The sequence below is a fragment of the Ursus americanus genome, chromosome X (assembly GCF_024610735.1).
Source record: "Ursus americanus isolate L20-20 chromosome X, mUrsAme1.1.p, whole genome shotgun sequence".
Classification (NCBI taxonomy): domain Eukaryota; kingdom Metazoa; phylum Chordata; class Mammalia; order Carnivora; family Ursidae; genus Ursus; species Ursus americanus.
Window position 1 is genome coordinate 27,786,222 of NC_142164.1, and position 18,938 is coordinate 27,805,159.

General features: G+C 41.7%; 1 long non-coding RNA gene across 2 annotated transcripts in view; it reads right to left on the bottom strand.

Moving 5' to 3' along the window:
- The window catches only part of LOC123796548 (uncharacterized), a 46,186-nt gene extending 27,436 nt beyond the window's left edge, over window positions 1–18,750 (bottom strand). The window contains exons 1-3 of one of the 2 annotated variants that reach the window (XR_015723292.1): window positions 18,608–18,750; window positions 16,714–16,874; window positions 438–629 (exon numbers count right to left, since the gene is read on the bottom strand). This is a non-coding gene — a long non-coding RNA (uncharacterized LOC123796548). Of the gene's footprint in view, window positions 1–437; window positions 630–16,713; window positions 16,875–17,203; window positions 17,268–18,607 lie in introns of those variants that run through there. The other variant, XR_006780774.2, reaches the window with a different exon arrangement.
- Window positions 18,751–18,938: the final 188 nt, after the last annotated feature.

Consider the following 18,938-nt stretch of genomic DNA (forward strand, 5'->3'; position numbering starts at 1 on the left):
TTTCCTTAGCCCCAGGCTGAGCAAACAACTGAGTTGGCCCTGAAGTGTAGTGTATCTTGGGTGTACATAGTACCCAAGCAGACTTCAGAATTCTTAGGAGTCCACAGACACTAAAAGGTAAGGAAAGCCCAGAGATAAAAATTTAATAGTTAATGGATAGTTAAATACCAATGCCACAGTCTTATTCATATAACAAATGCTTCTGAGGAAACAACATACCCAAAGACATAAACACATTTCAATAATGCGGTAATGTTTTTAATAATGAATTTATCAGGGTTCCCCCCCCCCGGAAGTAGATGGCACACTCAAAGGACAACTTAATAAAAGGACTATTTCTAATGTTGTGAGATAAATCAAGGAAAATCAACTGAGGAAAGGGAAGCATTCGAAGGCCAGGAAGAGAGACCAGGAGCCTAATTTAACACCACACTTACCTGAAGGGGCCGGGAAGGGAAGAGTACCCAGAACGTGCAGAGAACTTCAGGGAGAGGCTACCAGACAGGAGCTGAGGTATTCAGTAGAGGAACAAAACCAATTCCAAACCACCTCAGGCAGAAAGTCGGGAATAGTTGTCCCATTCTCTCTTTTCTTCCACTCTCCAGCTTCCGGTTGGTACCACCCATTGACTAAAACCAATCAAAAGCCAGAGGGAGGGAGAGCCGGTTAATGCGGTCCGTAAAGACCAGCCTCACACGGCACAAAACAGGTGAAGAAGAGGAAAAATAATTTTACCTTTACCCTTCTAGGTTTCTGGCTGAGACGCCCCCAACCCCCTGTAATAAAAGACAATTTAACAGGAGAAAAACAAACATAGGTTTAATAGCAAATAAACTTCCCAAACGCGCAGGAGACCCAGGAAAACTGAATAACTCCCCAAAATGGCCCAAGCCATTAACCACCTTAAATACCATCTCCAGTTAAAGACAAAAGACGATGTTTACGGGGTGGGGAGCCAGTGTTGCGAGGCCACGGGCAAAACACAGTAAACCTCAGGGTATAGTTGTTATGTAGATTTGAGTCATTGCCTCCTCCATTAATAAGAGTTTCTAGAGACAGACTCATCCCCCCTCTCCTGGGAAAAGAGAGGGAGACCCTTACAAATGGAGATTTCCCTTGTAAATGTAAATGCACTTAAAGGGTAAATTCTACTTAGTTTGAAGAGACTCTCCTGTGACTATTTTTTTTAAAAATCATCAGCTCTGGAGGGGCACCTGGCTGACTCATCAGTAGAGCACAGGACGAGACTCTTGACCTCAGGCTTGTGAGTTTGAGTCCCACGTTGGGGGTAGAGTTTACTTTAAAAAAATATAAAAATCAGGTCGAAATCATCCTCATGCTGAAGATGCATATTTGGGGAGTGACACAGTCTATTCTGCTTCACAGATAAGGAAATTATGCCTCAGAGAGATGAACTGCCTAAGGTCACACAGGTACTAAATAGCAGAGGCAAAACCTGTATTCAAGACCTCTGATTCCACAACCCAGTTCCACTAAGAAACACGGAACGCCGGAAATCCTACTCGATGAATCTCAGCTTTTCTATCCCTCTCTTAAAGTAGAACTCCCATACGCAAGTAATGAATCATGGAACTTTACATCAAAAACTAGGGATGTACTGTATGGTAACTAACATAATATAATAAAAAAAATATTTAAAAAAATAAATAAAGTTCACCCTTGAGCAAAATAAAGGAAAAAAATAAAAAATAGAGTAAAACACCCAGAAGTTAATACAGTATTCCAGAAGTGATTTATTTAATTTTTTCCCAAACTGTTATTGTACAATAGCTTAATAGGTTATACCTCCCAGGTAATATTACATTTCAAAGAAGTCTTGAATGCCTTAACCCAGCGTCTTCCGAATTGTGCCCTGTGGAGATGCTTCAACCACACTAGCTTTGCTTTCATCTGGCTTGGGGTTTTTTTCCCCTTCATTTTATATTAGGATTCCATAAAAGTTATCATTTGACAAATCAGTTTATCTACTTTAAAACAGGTTTGGAAACTACTGCCTGAAGCCAAGGAATGATGAACAATTGGTATTTTATCCACCAATTTATTTATTGCCCATAGGCCAACAGAGCAACTATTTCACTATCTTTCTATGGCCATTAAATCCTAGCTTTTTTTCCCTTTCCTCATTGGCTTGTTTCTGCAGCTTCGGCGTGCCCCTTGACTCACCTTATTGAGTTGGGGTAAGACTCTGACCCAGAACAAGAAACTCTATGAGGAGCCCATCTACAAAGTAAACATGGCTTCGATTTGCCTCTCACAATTTCTCAGAGAAGCTGGTTGTGCTAAAAATATGAGTAACGAAATCAATCTGCCTGATCTCTCCGCATCCATACATGCGCTTCAGTTTACTGATTGTTTCTACAGGACAAAAGAGTCTGTGTCTATCCAGCTTCGAGAGTGGCTGGACTTCCTCACGGGGTCCTCTACCCACTTTTTGGTAATTTCCCAGTTCTAAAAATAGGCCTTCTCCACTCTCTGAAGCATGGCTTATATGGTTTGATCTTAAAACTCTGGACAAGGCGGAGATCAAAAAGTAATTGTCACTAAGGATTGAAGGGATGGCAGGGTTTGAAAGAAGAAGGAGAATGAAATTCTTGACAGCTCTGCCTGAGTTCCCCACCCCCTTTGCCGTTTTATGCAGAGAGGAAAGAAAAGAACAGAAGAGCAGGAGAAATGAAGCAAAAAGAAGTAGCAGAACCGGGGTTCTCAGGGACTAATAAACATGCAATCCAGCACTCAGACCAACTTACAATGCAGAACATATTACACTGACAAAACACTATAGCCAAAGGTTTACACACATGAATAAGCATATGTAACATATTGGGACATTTTCTCAAATATGCCAAGATTTAGGAAGTCTGGCAACAATCCTTTTGTTTTTTCTTATAACAGCTGCTAATTCCCTCTGTGACTTCTAACAGCCCAATTTTCTGAAAGTCGGACAGTGTAAATGTACAAGATACTCCATTCCAAGAAATAAAGTTCAAAAATGGAGTTCTCCCTGGCTTAAATCTGCTCAGGCCAGAAAGGTGTCCCTCTGCTTCTGTTCCTTCTGCATTCCCTCTAGAAACACAGAATTGCCAATGCACTCTAGGTTTTAGCCTCAGCTCTAAAATAACCTGCTGTCTGAATGAGAGCAAGCTACTTCCCCTTTCTAACTCTTGATTCCCCCTAAAGTGGGTCTACGGGACAAGATGATTTCTGAAGTTCAACCTGATGCTACCATTATTTATTCCATAACTCTAATGTTTAATAATTACCTAGGGCTGCGAATTTACACAATTCTTTATAATAAATCAAAAAGGGTCAAAAAGCCAATTTTATTTCCTAATGGACCCTTAGTTAGAAAGAATTTAATTTAAATATTTTAATAGAAACAAATATTCCCCTTCCCCCACCATCAAAGTCTGAAAGAATTTTTTAAAAGAATAAACCAAGAAAAAGTACCACTGACAATCTTTAAAGAATTCCTGTAAAGTAAAAGCAAATGGGGGGGGGCACTTGGGTGGCTCAGTCAGTTAGACTAGACATCCGACTCTTGGTGTCGGCTCAGGTCTTGATCTTAGGGTTGTGAGTTCAAGCCCTGCATTGGGCTCCACGATCAAATTTTAAAAAAATAAAAAGCAAAAGGGATTAGTGAATAACCAGAGCAGATGAAATCCCATCGCAGGACGGCAAAAGTAAATACAGTTCTTCTAAAAAGAGCCACAAGTGAAAATTTAACAGGAGCAAATGGAACCAAAAGCAGAGATTGGGCTAAGGAGCATTCACCGGTTTATTTCATTTAACAAACTGCATTCAAAACACCTGGACCACAGAGATTCCACCCCACAAGACATAAAAAGAACAACTGACAACAGTGGCTTTTGCTCCTAAGACCGTGGTTCTCAAACTTGAGTGCATCAGAATCACCTGGAGAAGTTGTTAAAACACAAGTTTCTAAGATTCATCTTCCAAATTCCTTATTCAGTGTGTCTGGGATGGGGCCTGAGAATCTGTACTTCCACCAAGTTTTCAGATGATGCTGAAGATACTGGTCTGGGGACCACACTATGAGAACCACTGTCTTAGAATGAAGCCCAAAGATCTCATCTTCTAAAAAGTAGTCACTGTAGGGTTCACTTCTAATATGGGTGTTAGAACCTGTCAGCAAAGTTGCTCAGAGCTTGGAGCAATAGATTTGATGAAGGAAAGGTGAATAAAGGTGAATAAAGGAAAACTGTTTCTACTCAGGAATAAGATACTTTTTTTTTTTTAAGATTTTATTTATTTATTCGACAGAGATAGAGACAGCCAGCAAGAGAGGGAACACAAGCAGGAGGAGTGGGAGAGGAAGAAGCAGGCTCATAGCAGAGGAGCCTGATGTGGGGCTCGATCCTACAACGCCGGGATCACGCCCTGAGCCGAAGGCAGAGGCTTAACTGCTGTGCCACCCAGGCGCCCCAGGAATAAGATACATTAAATCACTTTAATCATGCTTCCAGTAAGCCTCACCTTACTTTCGCAAATGTGGGTAGCCACTGTGAATGTACCTACCTGATCCCTGATCCCAAATGCTACAGGAAGCTCCATCCATCAACATTCCACGCGCACTTACACAGAATGGAGCCAGCCATCCCTTTCAAAATGTTTATTGATAAAACAAATCTATACAACAAAGGGGGAAATCTTACCTATACTAACCAATACAATCCTTTACCCACAGATCCGAAAGGATATGAGGAAACCAGCATCAAAGAAAAGAATCGAGATCAACAAAAAGATCCAAAAAACAAAACAAAAACAAAAACAAAAAAACAAAAAGGAGAAAGAAATAAGAGAGAGGAAAACTGAAACAAAGAAGTAATTCAGGGATAAACCCAATTATTAAAAAATTAATATCTTCTTCTCCATATGGCCACCAAGAAAACTAAAACAAAAAACAAAAAACAAATAAGAATGCAGAGGCGGCCAGGCACCTCTCCTGCACAACCACGCACGGCCCACCAAGGAAGGCAGCCCTCCTGGGAAGGCTTTTAGGACCTGGGGCTGCCCAGCCGCTAAAAACAGACCGCCAGACCTGGAAGGCCAGTCAGCAGTGGTCATGAATCCAGGACAAGCCAGAAAAAAATATTTAATATCCTCAAAGCATTTTTAAAAATATGGCACCCATAAAAAAGCACATTCTAATATATTAGAAAAACAAAGAACAAAAATGAGCTTTTGTATATTAAAACTATGATGGCTCCAGAAATATTTTTAAAAATCTATGGATACAATGAATAATAAGGTCATGGCTGAAACTATCAATCTACAAAATGAAGTTGAGGGAACTCTCCAAGAACATAGAGGAAAAAGGAAGACGAAAATTATGAGGAAAAGAGTTAAGAGAATTGAAAAATTGAGGATATCCAACAAGTATTTAAAATGAGTTCCAGGGCGCCTGGGTGGCTCAGTCGTTAAGCGTCTGCCTTCGGCTCAGGGCGTGATCCTGGTGTTATGGGATCGAGCCCCACATCAGGCTCTTCCGCTATGAGCCTGCTTCTTCCTCTCCCACTCCCCCTGCTTGTGTTCCCTCTCTCACTGACTATCTCCTTCTCTGTCGAATGAATAAATAAAATCTTAAAAAATGAAATAAAATAAAATGAGTTCCAGGTTGGGGTGCCTGAGTGGCTTAGTAAGTTAAGTGTCCAACTTCGGCTCAGGTCATGATCTCAGGCTCCTGGGATGGAGCCCTGCTTCTGGCTCCCTGCTGAGCAGGGAGTCAGCTTCCCCACTCCCTCTGCCCCGCCCCCTGCTCATCCTCTCTGTCTCTCTCTCAAATGAATAAATAAAATCTTTAAAAATAAAATATAATGAGTTCCAGGGGACACCTGACTGCCTCAGTCGGTGGAGCCTGTGGCTCTTGATCCTGGGATTGTGAGTTCAAGCCCCACACTGGGTGAAGAAATTAGTTAAATAAATAAATTTTTTAAAGATTTTATTTATTTATTTGACAGAGAGAGAGACAGCCAGTGAGAGAGGGAACACAAGCAGGGGAAGTGGGAGAGGAAGAAGCAGGCTTCCAGCGGAGGAGCCCGACATGGGGCTCGATCCCAGAACGCTGGGATCACGCCCTGAGCCGAAGGCAGACGCTTAACGACTGCACCACCCAGGCGCCCCTAAATAAATATATTTTTTAAAAAGGAAATAAGTAAAATGAGTTCCAGAATAAAAGAATAGAGGCAATGAAACGAAAAGAAGGAAACTTCCCTGAACTTTTTATTTTTTTATTAAAGATTTTATTTATTTATTTGACTGAGAGACAGCCAGTGAGAGAAGGAATACAAGCAGGGGGAGTGGGAGAGGAAGAAGCAGGCTCCCAGCGGAGGAGGGAATCCGATGCAGGGCTCAATCCCAGGACCCTGAGATCAGGCCCTAAGCCGAAGGCAGACGCTTAAGGACTGAGCCACCCAGGCGCCCCATTCCTGAACTTTTTAAAACAACACTTAATCTTGAAAGATGCCACCAAGTATCACTTAAAGCAGGAGAAGTGGACACAGCCTCTTGAAATTTCAGAAAGGCAAAATGAAAGAGAAGAAACAATATAAAAAGAAAGTTATCGAAAGAAAAATAAGACTCAGATCAATATGTATAGAGGTCTTGTGACCTTTTATATCCTGACTAAAAGTATAATTTTTCATGTATTTAGGAAGTTTTAAAGATCAAAACCCATACTTAATGTCATACATAAATATATCAGTTCTCCTCAAACTGTTCTATAGAGTCAATGTAGTTTCCATACAAAACCCAACTGTATCTTGAGAGTGTGAGAGTATGTGTGTCTGTGTTTATGGTAATGTTATTATGTAAAATTAACATATTAATGATAGAGAGGGAAAAAATTAAAAAATAAAAAAAGGAAAGATTAATATGTCAATGGAACACACTAGAGACCCCAGAAATGAGGACCAGGCAAATCCAGACACTTGCTGTTTTATAAAGGAAGAATAGCAGAGGAATAAGAAAAAGAGGATCTCTTCAATAAATGGCGCTGGAACAAATGAGTGTCCCTAGGGAAACAGAAATGCCGACATTGAATCTAATGCACACCAGATAGAGAAATCAGTTCCAATTGCAGAAAATCAGTTCCATTATAGAATACGTTTAGGCTCAAGTTAAGGAAAGGTACCTTACAATACAAAAAGTACTTAACCATAAATTTGGGGGGTGCAAGGGAATTGGAAGAAGGGGCACAAAAGGTTGCAATTATAAGATAAACACTAGGGGTATCACGTACAACGTGATGATTATATGTTTAACACACCGCTGTGCGATATATAGGAGAGATGCTGAGGAAGTAGACCCTAAGACTTCTCATCACAAAAAGAATTTCTTTTCTTTTTATTGTATCTACATGAGCTGATGGATGTAACTAAACCTATTGTAATCGTTTCAAAATATACGTAAATCAAACCATCATGCTGTATAGCCCTGAAGCTTAAAAAAAAAAAAAAAGAATCATCGGCCTAACTCAAGCACCAAAATGCCATTAAATTTAGAATTATATTAAGAGGCCCATTAAAAACTTGTGATAAAATTAGGTAAAAAAAAAAAAAGAAAGTACTAATCATAAAATAAAGACTCATATATTGGAGATTAAATAAGAATTTCTATTCATTAGGGGCGCCTGGGTGGCACAGCAGTTGGGCGTCTGCCTTCGGCTCAGGGCGTGATCCCGGTGTTCTGGGTTCGAGCCCCACATCAGGCTCCTGCGCTATGAGCCTGCTCCTTCCTCTCCCATTCCCCCTGCTTGTGTTCCCTCTCTCGCTGGCTGTCTCTATCTCCGTTAAATAAATAAATGAAATCTTTAAAAAAAAAAAAAAGAATTTCTATTCATTAAAAGACATTATAAGGAAAGTGGGACAATGGAAGAATGCATGTGTGTCTTATATTACATAAAGACAGAGTATACATAAAATATACACAACGCCTACAAATCCATATGAAAGCTCATGAACAAGCATTTCACAGAAGAGGAGGCATAAGCTTTCAGTAAACAGAAGAAAAGATTCCTAACTCCATTAGGAAGCAGGGAAATGTAAATTAAAACCACAACGAGATACTATTTTAAACACTCAAAATAAGCAAAAATTAAGTCTGACAGCTCCACATGTTGGCAAAGATGCAGATGAATAGGAACTTTCATCGACTGCAATGGAAATGTAAAATTAAAAATCCACTTTAGAAAACAATTTGGTATTATCATTTTTTTAAGTTTTATTTACTTAAGTAAGGTTTACACCCAGTGTGGGGTCAAATTCACAACCTCGAGATCAAGAGTCCAATGCTCTTCTGACTGAGCCTGTCAGGCACCCCCAATTTGGAATTATCTTTTAAAACTGAAAATTTGTGGGGTGCCTGCCAGGCTTAGTAGAGCATGCGACTCTTGATCTGGGGGTTCTGAGTTCGAGCCCCACGTTGGGTGTAGAGATTGCTTAAAAATAAAGTCTTTAGGGGCGCCTGGGTGGCACAGCGGTTAAGCGTCTGCCTTCGGCTCAGGGCGTGATCCCGGCGTTCTGGGATCGAGCCCCACATCAGGCTCCTCCGCTAGGAGCCTGCTTCTTCCTCTCCCACTCCCCCTGCTTGTGTTCCCTCTCTCGCTGGCTGTCTCTATCTGTCAAATAAATAAATAAAATCTTTAAAAATAAATAAATAAAGTCTTTAAAAAAGAAATCAAAAAGAAATTGGTCACCCTTAAAAACTCTACTCAACAAACACAAAACTGCACATGGAACATTCATCAAAATAGGCTAGGTTCTGGATCCAAAAATAATCCTCCATTTTTTTTAATTGAAATCATTTATAGTATATTTTCTGGCCGAAAAGTTACTAAAGTATGGGGTGCCTGGGTGGCTCAGTCGTTAAGCGTCTGTCTTCAGCTCAGGGCGTGATCCCAGCGTTCTGGGATCGAGCCCCACATCAGGCTTCCCCGCTGGGAGCCTGCTTCTTCCTCTCCCACTCCCCCTGCTTGTGTTCCCTCTCTCGCTGGCTGTCTCTCTCTCCGTCAAATAAATAAATAAATCTTAAAGAAAAGAAAAGAAAAGAAAAGAAAAGAAAAGAAAAGAAAAGAAAAGAAAAGAAAAGAAGAGAAGAGAAGAGAAGAGAAGAGAAGAGAAGAGAAGAGAAGAGAAGAGAAAAGAAAGAAAAAAAGAAAGAAAGAAAGAAAGAAAGAAAGAAAGAAAGAAAGAAAGAAAGAAAGAAAGAAAAGAAAAGTTACTAAAGTAGAATAAAAAAAAATTAGGGAAATCCTCAAACATTTGGATATTAAACAACAAGCTTCTGAATAACCCATAAATGAAAAATACGCCTATCAAAATTTGTGGAATGCAGCTTAAGCAGTGTTTAGAATGAAATTTATAGCACTGAATGACTAAAATTATAAGAAAAGTCTTAAACCAACAATGTAAACTTCACCTTAAGACAAGAAAAAAAATTAAATTCAATGCAAGCAGAAGGAAGAAAATACAAATGTCAAGGGAAACAGAAAAACAATACAAAGAATCAACAAAACCAAAAAAAAATTCTTTGAGAAGGTCAATAAACCTGACTTTTAAAGACATAAATGAGGGGCGGCGCCTGCATGGCTCAGTCAGCTAAGCATCTGCCTTTGGCTCAGGTCATGGTGCCGGGGTCCTGGGATTGCCCAGCATCTGGCTCCCTGCTCGGTGGGGAGCCTGCTTCTCCCTCTCCCTCTCCCTCTGCCCCTCTCCCTGCTCGTGCTCTCTGTCTCTCACTCACTTGCTCTTTCTCTCAAATAAATACAATCTTTTTAAAAATTTTTTAAAAAGACATAAATGAAAGGAAACAGAACCTTAAGTATTTTAAAAAAATCATCAGTAGCATCCTTCCTCTCCTTTCATATAAAAAGTCAGGTTCCCAGTTCTAGAGGTCTCTCCATCTTTGTGCTCATCCCCTCTACCCAAGAAAAAAAGCAATAGAAACACCCCTATTGTATACCCAGGCTAGCCTCCACATCCTTTAGTGGCTAACTGTTTAATAGTCAAATCTATAGAAAAGTATAACTTTACACCATCACTCCCTCAAGACTTCACCTTGGCACGGTGACTCTGAATTCAAAGTAAGAACGGTTAAGAGTAGGGGCACCTGGGTGGCACAGCGGTTAAAGCGTCTGCCTTCGGCTCAGGGCATGATCCCGGTGTTATGGGATCGAGCCCCACATCAGGCTCCTCCGCTGTGAGCCTGCTTCTTCCTCTCCCACTCCCCCTGCTTGTGTTCCCTCTCTCGCTGGCTGTCTCTATCTCTGTCTAATAAATAAATAAAATCTTTAAAAAAAAAAAAAAAGAGTAGAATTTCTGGGTAAGACAGAAATGAAGTGATGACTATGATGTTTATTAAATATTTTAATTTTGTTAAATTTTTTTTTAAGTAGACTCCACGCCCAGCATGCAGTCCAAAACGGGTCTTGAACTCATGACCCTGAGATCAAGACCTGAGTTGAGAACAAAAGTTGGAAGCTGAACCAACTGAGCCACCCAGGCACCCCATAAATACTTTTTTAAGATTTTATTTATTCATTTGAGAGAGAGAGATAGTGAGAGAAAACATAAGCAGGAAGGAGAGGGAGAAGCAGGCTCCCCGCCGAGCAAGAAGCCTGATGTGGGACTTGATCCCAAGACTCTGGGATCATGACCTGAGCCAAAGGCAGACACTTAACTGACTGAGCCACCCAGGCATCCCTCATAAATATTTTAGATTATCAATCTATGACAGATGCAAAAGTATAGGGGTAGGAATATTATAAACATTCATGTTACACAGGAACCACCCACAGACCACCTGGAACAGGATTAGCACCAGGCAAAATTACAAAATCGGTGAGATCTTTCATGGGTGTCTCTACTCACAATACTTTCATGCATTTCTCACGTCTTCCCATTAAAACCTGAGCTTCTCAGGAAAAAAATCAGAGGTATACAGAACTGAGAACAGCGTAAAAGTGCTACCTCACTCACGGAAGGAGAAATGAGGAAGGGAAATGTTTGCTAGGCCAGGAACTTTACATGTATCATCCCTTTGTTGTGTGTATTATCCCACTTAATCCTCGCAAAAGCCATGTGAATTATGAACTATTGTCTCCATTTCAGAGAGGGGAAAACTGAGGCCCAGAGAGATGAAATTATTTGTCCAAAATCACCATCACACAATTTTTTTAAAAAGCCAATTAGGATTTCTACTCAAGCTTGTCAAGTTCCAAAAGCCCATGTTCTTTCTGTCACAACGCACCACCTCTCCAAGGTGGTGGAGTTTGTACTGCAATAGGGATGAGTGCCATAAATTAAAAGAACCACCCTAGAGATAAAATGTCATAGAACTACGCACATGCGCGTGCGCACATATAGGTAAAAACTAGCAAAATTCGAATAAGGCTTGAAGTACAGTTAACACTATTATACCAATGCCAAACTCCGGGTTTTGATATTGCACTGTACTTTATGTAAACCATTAACGTCAGAGAAAGAGTGAAGGGTACGTGGGACTCTACTACTTTTATAATTTCCTGTGGTCTAGAATTAATTAAAAATAAAAGGTTAAGGGGCGCCTGGGTGGCACAGTCGTTAAGCGTCTGCCTTTGGCTCAGGACATGATCCCAACGTTCTGGGATCGAGCCCCACATCAGGCTCCTCCGCTAGGAGCCTGCTTCTTCCTCTCCCACTCCCCCTACTTGTGATCCCTCTCTCGCTGGCTGTCTCTCTCTCTGTTAAATAAATAAATAAAATCTTTAAAAAAAATAAAAAATAAAAATAAAATAAAAGGTTAAAAAAAACTCAGTAGAAATAAATAAAATTAAATCAAGAATAAGCCTCTACTGCTGTTGATGAGACAACAGGCTGCCTAATCCCTTTAAACTCACACCCGCCATAAGTGTGGTCAACTCTGCTCCCACATGAAGTCAGCCTTGCCTGCCAGGAATCCACTGTGGTTGTACCAAATGGACCATTAGATAGAAAACAGGGGCCTAAATTTTTCCCCTAGCGTTGATGCATAGCAGACAGGAAGCTCCAACCAAATTCTTTACTAGTGAACATGACAAACGTCACATAGGACACCCTACCACAACCATCCTCATGGCTGTATCCTGCTAGGTGTGTCCGTCACTATCCATGAAGCCCACATGTATACAGGAGCAAATAAAGATGGATGAGTTTTACTGAACTCTTGTTATACATAGTATGATCTTATAGGAGGAGAATTGGCCATGGAATCAGAAAGCACAATGTTACAACTTTGTGGCTTCGTGACCATAAGCAATTTCACGCGGCTTGACCTCAATTTTCTCATCTATAAAATAGGGACACAGGTTTACATAATCACATGAGTCAGTGGCTTAATCATAATTAAATTTGACAGGACTAGTCCTCCTATAATTAAACACGGAGGGTTGATTTAAACAGAACGTTTACTGTCCTGGGTACTGCACCCTGGATGTGCAACTAGCAAGTGACAACTCAAAAAAGGATTTAGGAGGTTGTTTCCCCAGTGCACAGTCACAAACCTCCATGCACAAATGCCTCCAGGTATCCTCCATGGTCTGGATTTGCATGTGGATGGATTTTAGCTCCCGGCCCAAGCTCTGTGTGATAAAATTAAGCCTTGGAGCTGCAGAATTATAAGGCTGGAGGTTTCCATTGGAGGCCCCAGTGTTAGTCACAGCTCTGGATTTATGAACTCATAAAACATTAACTGCATTTCTCGGTGATTTGCGTCTGATTCTGTTTCTCATACATGATGCAGAAGTGAAGTACGTTATCCCAGATGACATCAGGGCCCTGATAAACCTATAAAATTGCTCTTGTGTTTAACCGTCTTCACACCCTAGAGATATAAAAACTGAATGATATGAATGAGAATAGGAAATCGATAGATTTCATAATACTATTGGTTTCACTGTCTTAAGCTGGAAGAGCATGAGCAGGCCAAAGCCTGATGTTAGCTAACAGAGCTTTATCAAGAGAAGTTCAGGTAGGATGATTAGGCTTTCCTAATGTTCTCCAAGTAATCTTTATTTTCTATCTTTATTTTCTTTATTTTCTATTTTTATTTTCTATATTTTCTTGAGGGACAGTGGTACACATTGTTTTGAGAAAAATTGCTATCAGCATTTGCTGTACTGAAGGTTAACCATCCCTCAGGCCAGAACCATGGTAGCAGGTGGGCCGTACTAAATTTCACAAAGCCTTGACTGGAGAAACACCATGTAACTGATGGGCAAGACTAACTCCCCAATGGAATAGAGAGGTGATTCCTCATGTTTGTACATTTGCCATCAAATTCAAAAATGGCAAAAGGACAAAAATGAATCAAGCATTAGGGCCCCTGCAGCTTGGCACAAAGCCAGACTCAGGCAACAGAATCCCCAGGGTCAAAAAAGAACCACAAGCATAAGGAATCTCCCAAGAGCTGGGGCGCCTGGGTGGCTCAGTCATTAAGTGTCTGCCTTAGGCTCAGGTCATGACCCTGAGGTCCTGGGATCGAGACCCACATTGGGCTCCCTGCTCAGTGGGAAGCCTGCTTCTCCCTCTCCCACTCCCCCTGCTTGTGTTCCCTCCCTCGCTGTCTCTCTGTCAAATAAATACAATCTTTAAAAAAAATTTTTTTTAATTTCCCAAGAGCCCAGGATGGGAAAAGGGAGGAGGATAAGGGAGCAGATGGAAGAAGAAGGACCTAACAGAAGGGAAGAAGAGATCTTCAGATGCCCCACAAAAACTGAAGTAATTGCCCATTGAAAGGCCAGCCAGCAGAGCAGCAGAGGAATTCAAAAGGACAAAACAACTTCGCCCCAGCTCCTTACCATATACTTTACCATTCAAACTGGAAGAGCTTGGGGAATAAAAAAAGACGTTCTTAATAATTATACCAGAACTACAGGTGCATATTGAGGTCATCCCTGGCAGACTGTGAACTATGGTCAACCTTTCTATACACTCCTCTCTGATCAGGTTAATACCTACCTACCTCCTTACACTCATCCTCCTCCGTGAGGCAGAAGCCTGCTCTCATGTACCTCAGTTACCCTAAGAGCAACAGCCAACTTCTTTGCCCACAAAGAAACTTCTGCCCATGTGGCATATGCCATACTCAGGACCTCATGCTGATCAGGTCAAGTTCCCAGCCCCACCACATAACAATCTTAAAGTAAAATCGCAGGGCCTCACCACCACATTCTCCTAGGTCATTCTGATTCAAGGCCCTCAGGCCTCAGCCTGCGGATCTATCCAGTGAGTTCCTTGCTCACATGCATGCTTCTATAAAGAACATGGAGTTGGGGGGGCTGCTGACAGAGCCCCAATAAAGGGTTGGAAATGGAGGGGAGAGCACAACAGGCACCTGGTTGGCACAGTCGCAAGAGCGTGTGACTCTTGCTCTCGGGGTCGTGGGTTCGAGCCCCAAGTTGGCTGTAGAAATTATTAAAAATAAATAAACTTGAAAAAAAGATACTCTAAAAAAATAAATAAAAACAAAATAACAAAATAAAATGAACACAGTGCAGAGGAGAGCTAAGGACAAGTAGATTCCCTGTTCGCTCCACTTCTCTCTACTCCGCAACCGATGAGCCCCACTTAGCCAGTCACCATTCTGTCCCTACACCCTGAACGCAACCTCTGGGAAAGGAGTGAGCTAACAGAAACCCATTTACCTTAGGAACTTGCATGCATCTGTCAGTTTCTTTTGACCCCATCTTATTTGTATCAAGGTGTCTGAATTACCATGTATCTACTGAAAAGTAAATGGGACACTAGGGTGCCATCCATGACTAAGACTAAGCCTCACGGTCCAGGAATACGTAACAGACACTGCCTCTCTCTGGATCATTAGAAGGACCCTGGAGCCCAGTCCTCCAGGGCCTGTCATTTTCTCTTGCCACAGCTCTTTGCTTATTCTTCCTAAAGGCAATTTTCATCCCCTCCATTTCCCTAAACTTCCAATACAGGCTGTTCTGATCTGTTCCTTAGACTCAAGGGCTCCAACTATCATTTTGCTTTGGACTCTGATTATCAAGACACTGCTATTTCTTTTACTGTGGCTTCCTGGCACTACTCCTGTGGCAAGTTCATGTGACTGAATCCTTTTTTGCTTAGTTCCTTTCCAAGAGACCCTGTGGTCCTTTATAACAACTGACTCCTGGCAAATCTCATAGTCCTTCCAGATGTGCCCAGACATGTCCAGTTAGTAGGGTAATATTACCTTAGACTCCAACTGGGACCAATAGCTACACTTACATTAACTATGAATAAGGAAGGTCAAGTGGTATTGACGAGGGAAAGAAGGCCAGCTGAGGACAAAGGAGAAACTGATACCCCGCAACCCCCCCCCCCATGGGATGTACTTGACATTCCTCAGGCACTCCTGACTGCCCTAAAGGTCAAAGAAATAGTTAACCTATAGATACTGCAATCCTGCAAGACTTAAGTCTCAAGACTTAAGTTTACAAATGTCTTAGCAGTTTACAAGAACGAAGCATTTCTATCAATAACCTAGCTTCCAGAAGGGAATGTAGATACAATTAAATGTCCTTATAATCTGCAGTCTCCAGGAAGTTCCCAACCATCTTAATGTTAATGCCTTGCTAGAGGGAAAACAACCTTAACTTGACAATGGCAAGGCCTCTGGTATCTCATGAGTCTTCTTTAACATATGAAAGTACTTCCTCAACCTCCCTTTTTTGTTACCTCCCGCAACCCCACGGTATATAACCAGTCACCCCTCACAACCCCGGTGCAGCAGCTCTTTCTGCCCACGGGTCCTGTCCCCGTGCTTTAATAAACCACCAATTTTGCACCAAAGACGCCTCAAGAATTCTTTCTTGGTCGTCGGCTCCGGGCTCCACCCCACTGAACCTCAGGAGTATTCCGTGTCCTCATCAGTATCTCCATTTTACAGCAGAGCTAACTGAGACTGAGAGGGTAAGCCCTACCCGAAGGCACAGCGTTCAATATAGAGGCAGAACCATAGTCTAAGTGTACTTCACACTCACCAACAGAGAAACCAACAACCAAAAAACCAGTAAATTTCATGAAAGAAACAATAATGTCACCTTAAGATGTGCCACTCTGGCATGCAGATTATTTTGAGCTGAAAACAATCAAGGCCTAAAAGACTCAGGAAGAAACTGTGACCTCCCCTCAACTGCCTAAAAAGAATCTGGATGGAGGACCTGCTGCTCCAGGAAGACAGCAATCACCATAAATTATAACATGAACTAGGGCTTGGAGAGACGGAGGCGCCTAAGAAAACCTGTTTGTTAAAATTCTTCTTTTCTGTCCCATGGTTTCTGTGTGGTCTGGCAATCATCTGTTTACCAAATATTTCCAATTTTTCATCTTCCTGTAAATGGCTTTCCCTCCCTTTGAAGCCCAGACCCCTGTCCCCTTCTCCTTAGTTCAGGATGACACATCCGGACTTAGGAATCTCATGTTTATGTGGATTTCCCGTAGCTACATAATTAAATCTCATTTTCTCCTGTTAATCTGTCTCGTGTCGACTTGATCCTTAGACCAGCCAGTAGACTCTTGAGAGAGTAGAGGAAATTTTTCTTCCCCCCAAAATACAAAGTCAGTAAATCAGTTGTATACAGACCTAATCTAGACGTTCAGCATCTCGGTCTCTTCACTTTTCCCCACCACGTCTAATACTTAGCTGTGCCATACGTACCTGTCAGTTGTCTCGTGAGTATGTCGGCTGTAGCAGGGCCTCATTTCTTGTTAAATACTTCAACCAAAGGCACGGCAGGGTTTGTCAGACTACATATCTTCCTTTAGCTTCAAACAACTCACACTGAAGGCCAGCAGTGCATTTCATGATTGAAAATGAACCTAGAAGCACAGCATTTGAAAGGGTCCATTAGAAACAGCAGAGCTTGAACCCTCCAGAGTAAGGAAGGGAAGCAATATATTCATGTCCACAACAGTCAAAGCCTCACAGCCCAAAGCTTAGAAGAAACAGGATAGAAGTGCAACGATTATCAGTCCTGTGTTAAGGTTATCAAAGCACCACCTTTCCCAAAGTAAGCACTGGAAATCCCAGTCTCCACCAGTCTGTGCCCATGGAAACGATTCTGCCTGCAGAAATCGTCCCCACCAGAGAATAAGCTAACAGGGCTCCTAGTTGCTCCTCCAAGCAGTGTGAGGTCAAAATGACTGACCTCGAGCCCCGCCACTCACTAGTGGCCCATGATTTGAACATTTGCTTCCCACAATGGCTCCTTTATCCCCCAAGAAAGGAAAAAATTAAACTTTGGACCCTCAAAGCAAGTCAAATGACGGGTCAGTCTAGCTGAACAAACAAGAGGTGATTCATTGGCTGATTTGTCCTCCCAAAGTGGCAGAGGGGAAGAATTTATTGCTTGTCTCAGGCATCCTTCAATCTGACCTGCAGAGCAAGCAGATTTAAAGTAACCTTAGCCTGGTGCGAAGGAGTTTTGGCCCAATTCCAAAGCCACTTCCATTATTGGCATTTTACACACATACATACACAGAGACAAGTGTTTTTGCCATGCCAAGGTCATTCAATATCAAGACCATTATATTAAATTCTCTCTAAAATGAAGCCCCATTATCAAGACTAATTAAATAATGACTAAATACACCGAGCAATGCCTCTGCTCTAGAAATGCTTATTCACTATTCTGGCACTCCTTAGCAAAAAGCTGGCTGTCAATAAGGAAAAGTTATTTGCATCTTTAGGTTAAAATAAAACCCTTCCTCTCCTCCCTCAACCCCACTGTCACTTACACGCCCACCCACTATCACCATAAACTCAGGTCTAGACAAGTTTGGAAAAGAGTTAGACTTTAAGGTCTAGTGTTTGGTTTTTTTGTAGTCATTAGCATGGACACTTTAAAATGCTTGTCTCTCATTTTCCAGCACTCTCTCTCTCAGCCAAAGTCAGATCCCATTCCATAATTCCACAGGCTGCATCATTATGCATGGCTGATAGCACTTTAGGGAAAAGGGTGGAATGTCAACAGCTCCATCCAAGCACACATTATCAAACAGAGCAGGCAGTGTGGGCGGGTGATGGACAACTTTGGCCATGCCATCAGTATTTAAGGTGGAAACTTCTCCCACAAAATATGGAAAGAAAGGAGAAAGAAGACCAGGAATCCCACTCAAGAGCTCAGAAAGTGAGGGCAGGTTAAATTCTCCCTGCTGGTGTGGCCCTGCTAGGGTCAGATCTTGACATGATAAAAGTAACTCTCTTCAAATTTTTGAAGTCCAGGAGGGAAGCTTCTTTGTCTACCTGACACAAATACACGTAGGACTAGACCATTTTCCTCCTGGGACTTGATGCTCTTAATATCCTATAGCTATTCTACACACAGGTGGATCTCAGCATATATTGCCACCAATGAAGAACACCGATAGTGCGTTCTACTGTCCAGGTTTGCAAAGGGTTCAGGAGAAATGAGAGTAACAGGACAAAAAACAAAAACTCCGTCTCAGCCACCTACTCTCTGCTACCCTAACATCCATGCAATATGAATCCTTTACTATTTTATGAGTCACAATTACCCAGAGAATGCCCCATAAATAAAATCCATTACTACCTCTGTGCCTTTATTCATTCTGGTTCATAAGTCTTCTTTTCAAAAGGCCATCTTGCTCCTGGATTTAGTTCATCTCACCTTCCCTGTGAAGTCTTCTTTTCCATTTTAAACTTCCAGGGTAGTTTTTCAAACTTTAGCCAGCAACAGAGTCCCCTGCAAGGCATGTTAAAACAAAGGTTACTGGGCGCCACCCCCAGACAGACAGTCTGGGGTGAGGGGCTGAAAATTTGCATTTCTGTCAAGTTCTCCAGTAATGCTAATGCTGCTGGTGGTTTGTCTTCAGTATATCTAGCACTCGATTACATATGGCCATTTATTGTTTTTTCCATTG